Source organism: Oncorhynchus masou, unplaced genomic scaffold, assembly GCF_036934945.1.
Source record: "Oncorhynchus masou masou isolate Uvic2021 unplaced genomic scaffold, UVic_Omas_1.1 unplaced_scaffold_1906, whole genome shotgun sequence".
NCBI lineage: Eukaryota > Metazoa > Chordata > Actinopteri > Salmoniformes > Salmonidae > Oncorhynchus > Oncorhynchus masou.
Window position 1 is genome coordinate 1 of NW_027008404.1, and position 5,690 is coordinate 5,690.

Here is a 5,690-nt window from a genome sequence, read left to right on the forward strand (position 1 = left end):
GTCAGAACACATTGATACAACAGTAGCTAAGATGGGGAGAAGTCTGTCCATGATAAAGCACTGCTCTTCATTCCTCATGGTCAAAACACATTGATACAACAGTAGCTAAGATGGGGAGAAGTCTGTCCATGATAAAGCGCTGCTCTTCATTCTCATGGTCAAAACACATTGATACAACAGTAGCTAAGATGGGGAGAAGTCTGTCCATGATAAGCGCTGCTCTTCATTCTCATGGTCAAAACACATTGATACAACAGTAGCTAAGATGGGGAGAAGTCTGTCCATGATAAAGCACTGCTCTTCATTCCTCATGGTCAAAACACATTGATACAACAGTAGCTAAGATGGGGAGAAGTCTGTCCACATAAAGCGCTGCTCTTCATTCTCATGGTCAAAACACATTGATACAACAGTAGCTAAGATGGGGAGAAGTCTGTCCATGATAAAGCACTGCTCTTCATTCTCATGGTCAAAACACATTGATACAACAGTAGCTAAGATGGGGGAGAAGTCTGTCCATGATAAAGCGCTGCTTCATTCTCATGGTCAAAACACATTGATACAACAGTAGCTAAGATGGGGAGAAGTCTGTCCATGATAAAGCGCTGCTCTTCATTCTCATGGTCAAAACACATTGATACAACAGTAGCTAAGATGGGGAGAAGTCTGTCCATGATAAAGCACTGCTCTTCATTCTCATGGTCAAAACACATTGATACAACAGTAGCTAAGATGGGAGAAGTCTGTCCATGATAAGCGCTGCTCTTCATTCTCATGGTCAAAACACATTGATACAACAGTAGCTAAGATGGGGAGAAGTCTGTCCATGATAAAGCGCTGCTCTTCATTCTCATGGTCAAAACACATTGATACAACAGTAGCTAAGATGGGGAGAAGTCTGTCCATGATAAAGCACTGCTCTTCATTCTCATGGTCAAAACACATTGATACAACAGTAGCTAAGATGGGGAGAAGTCTGTCCATGATAAAGCGCTGCTCTTCATTCTCATGGTCAAAACACATTGATACAACAGTAGCTAAGATGGGGAGAAGTCTGTCCATGATAAAGCGCTGCTCTTCATTCTCATGGTCAAAACACATTGATACAACAGTAGCTAAGATGGGGAGAAGTCTGTCCATGATAAAGCGCTGCTCTTCATTCTCATGGTCAAAACACATTGATACAACAGTAGCTAAGATGGGAGAAGTCTGTCCATGATAAAGCGCTGCTCATTCATTCTCATGGTCAAAACACATTGATACAACAGTAGCTAAGATGGGGAGAAGTCTGTCCATGATAAAGCGCTGCTCTTCATTCTCATGGTCAAAACACATTGATACAACAGTAGCTAAGATGGGGAGAAGTCTGTCCATGATAAAGCACTGCTCTTCATTCTCATGGTCAAAACACATTGATACAACAGTAGCTAAGATGGGGAGAAGTCTGTCCATGATAAAGCGCTGCTCTTCATTCTCATGGTCAAAACACATTGATACAACAGTAGCTAAGATGGGGAGAAGTCTGTCCATGATAAAGCGCTGCTCTTAATTCTCATGGTCAAAACACATTGATACAACAGTAGCTAAGATGGGGAGAAGTCTGTCCATGATAAAGCGCTGCTCTTCATTCTCATGGTCAAAACACATTGATACAACAGTAGCTAAGATGGGGAGAAGTCTGTCCATGATAAAGCGCTGCTCTTCATTCTCATGGTCAAAACACATTGATACAACAGTAGCTAAGATGGGGAGAAGTCTGTCCATAATAAAGCACTGCTCTTCATTCTCATGGTCAAAACACATTGATACAACAGTAGCTAAGATGGGGAGAAGTCTGTCCATGATAAAGCACTGCTCTTCATTCTCATGGTCAAAACACATTGATACAACAGTAGCTAAGATGGGGAGAAATCTGTCCATGATAAAGCACTGCTCTTCATTCTCATGGTCAAAACACATTGATACAACAGTAGCTAAGATGGGGAGAAGTCTGTCCATGATAAAGCACTGCTCTTCATTCTCATGGTCAAAACACATTGATACAACAGTAGCTAAGATGGGGAGAAGTCTGTCCATGATAAAGCGCTGCTCTTCATTCTCATGGTCAAAACACATTGATACAACAGTAGCTAAGATGGGGAGAAGTCTGTCCATGATAAAGCGCTGCTCTTCATTCTCATGGTCAAAACACATTGATACAACAGTAGCTAAGATGGGGAGAAGTCTGTCCATGATAAAGCGCTGCTCTTCATTCTCATGGTCAAAACACATTGATACAACAGTAGCTAAGATGGAGGATAAAGCTGCTCTTCATTCTCAGTCAAAACACATTGATACAACAGTAGCTAAGATAAAGTCTGTCCATGATAAAGCTGCTCTTCATTCTCATGGTCAAAACACATTGATACAACAGTAGCTAAGATGGGGAGAAGTCTGTCCATGATAAAGCGCTGCTCTTCATTCTCATGGTCAAAACACATTGATACAACAGTAGCTAAGATGGGGAGAAGTCTGTCCATGATAAAGCGCTGCTCTTAATTCTCATGGTCAAAACACATTGATACAACAGTAGCTAAGATGGGGAGAAGTCTGTCCATGATAAAGCGCTGCTCTTCATTCTCATGGTCAAAACACATTGATACAACAGTAGCTAAGATGGGGAGAAGTCTGTCCATGAGCTCTTCATTCTCATGGTCAAAACACATTGATACAACATAAGATGGGAGAAGTCTGTCCGCTGCTCTTCATTCTCATGGTCAAAACACATTGATACAACAGTAGCTAAGATGGGAGAAGTCTGTCCATGATACAAAAGCGCTGCTCTTCATTCTCATGGTCAAAACACATTGATACAACAGTAGCTAAGATGGGGAGAAGTCTGTCCATGATAATGATAAAGCAGTAGCTAAGATGGGGAGAAGTCTGTCCATTCATTCTCATGGTCAAAACACATTGATACAACAGTAGCTAAGATGGGGAGAAGTCTGTCCATGATAAAGCGCTGCTCTTCATTCTCATGGTCAAAACACATTGATACAACAGTAGCTAAGATGGGGAGAAGTCTGTCCATAATAAAGCACTGCTCTTCATTCTCATGGTCAAAACACATTGATACAACAGTAGCTAAGATGGGGAGAAGTCTGTCCATGATAAAGCACTGCTCTTCATTCTCATGGTCAAAACACATTGATACAACAGTAGCTAAGATGGGGAGAAATCTGTCCATGATAAAGCACTGCTCTTCATTCTCATGGTCAAAACACATTGATACAACAGTAGCTAAGATGGGGAGAAGTCTGTCCATGATAAAGCACTGCTCTTCATTCTCATGGTCAAAACACATTGATACAACAGTAGCTAAGATGGGGAGAAATATGTCCATGATAAAGCACTGCTCTTCATTCTCATGGTCAAAACACATTGATACAACAGTAGCTAAGATGGGGAGAAGTCTGTCTCGGAGCTCTATGGACAATTCCTTCGACCTCATGGTTTGGTTTTTGCTCTCATGCACTTGTCAACTGTGGGACCTTATATAGACAGGTGTGTGCCTTTCCAAATCATGTCCAATCAATCAACAGGTGGACTCCATGTTGTCAAAACATCTCAAGGATTAATATGTCTGTAAATAAGCAATTTCTGTATTTATTTTTTTTAATACATTTGCAAAAATGTCTAAAAACCTATTCTCGCTTTGTCGTTATGGGGTATTGTGTGTAGATAAAGAATGCTCCCTCACCCAAAGGACATCCAGCCAACTTCACACAACTGTGGGAGGCATTGGAGTGAACATGGCTCCGCATCCCTATAGAATGCTTTCGACACCTTTGTAGTGTCCATTCCCCGACAAATTGAGGCTGTTCTGTGGGGCAAAACGGGGTGTAAAACTCAATATTAGGAAGGTGTTCCTAATGTTCTGTACACTCAGTGTACATACGGTGTCATTTCATGGGGCACTGAATAATACAGTGTTGCTGGACTAATTGCTGTTGTTTTTAACATCATTTTAACATTATGTCCTATAAAGCTGCAAAAAAAGTTTATCCACGGGACTTTTATTTTGAAATCAAATTCCGAAAACCTGAAGACTTAATGTGGATCGGATACAGCTAGTGTGTTGCTGCCATGACCCCCTAACCCTGCTGACTGGTCTGGATTAATGGAGCACTGCAATACATGTTTGTGTCATATCAGCTGTTGTAGTTGTGTCATATCAGCTGTTGTAGTTGTGTCATATCAGCTGTTGTAGTTGTGTCATATCAGCTGTTGTAGTTGTGTCATATCAGCTGTTGTAGTTGTGAGTGTCATATCAGCTGTTGTAGTTGTGAGTGTCATATCAGCTGTTGTAGTTGTGTCATATCAGCTGTTGTAGTTGTGAGTGTCATATCAGCTGTTGTAGTTGTGTCATATCAGCTGTTGTAGTTGTGAGTGTCATATCAGCTGTTGTAGTTGTGAGTGTCATATCAGCTGTTGTAGTTGTGTCATATCAGCTGTTGTAGTTGTGTCATATCAGCTGTTGTAGTTGTGTCATAACAGCTGTTGTAGTTGTGAGTGTCATATCAGCTGTTGTAGTTGTGCATATTTTGGCCATCTGACAGATACATCTTTTTTTTTTTAGTCTGTGGCTGAAAATAGGGATTTTTTGCCCAGTCCCAAGTATGGGTAACTGCATAGTTGTGCTGTGTTCTTTTTGAAGAATCTCAAATATAAGATATATGTTGATTTGTTTAACACTTCTTTGGTTACTACATGATTCCATATGCGCTATTTCATAGTTTTGGTGTCTTCATTATTATTATAAAATGTAGAAAATAGTAAAAATAAAGAAAAACCCTGGAATGAGTAGGTGTGTCCAAACTTTTGACTGGTACTGTATGTATATATATTTTTTTTTTAATATATTTTTTTATTGTTGGCTGTTTTGCATGTTATTTTGGCATTAATACATGTCACATTTCAATTTGCAAACAAATAAAATAAAACATTGAGATAATAAAGCCACATACAAACTTGGTCTCTTTTTTTGCTTTCTTGAGTCAGGCAGCTCCAAAATGCAGGTGTTTCAGCTCAGTGCCTTCAGTGGTGGTGGGACAGCCAGCGGAAAATACGAAGCATAGGTGTTTGGTAATGTTCTCTAGTTGCTCCGTGATTGGCTCAGTGTTCTGTCACTCATGGGGACACTACATCACCACTACATCGAAAATTTGATTTTGACCTAACTTAACAAAGTCATTTACAGGGCTCTTATCCAGAGCGACTTACAAATTTTGAATTTTCTGACATCAGTGGAACAGCCACTTTACAATAGTGCATCTAAATCGTGAGGAAGGATTCTTATCCTATCCTAGGTATTCCTTGAAGAGGTGGGGTTTCAGGTGTCTCCGGAAGGTGGTGATTGACTCCCGCTGTCCTTTAACTTCATTAAATTGAAACGAGCAACGAGCACCACTCTTTATTCATCAGTCATTCACCAGAGTAGCCTCTTCTCTGGGCAGATGAACGAGTACAGAAGAGACTGTGTGTAAAGTAGATAAACCTACACAGGCCTGCAGTGTGATGTTATATTATTCCAACAATTAATGTCTGGCATCTTTTATTCTTGTGATTTATCATCACCATGATACAATACTGACTTTTCATGGATAAAGACAATCTACCAACATCATCCACCTTCAATGAAGAAGAAGATA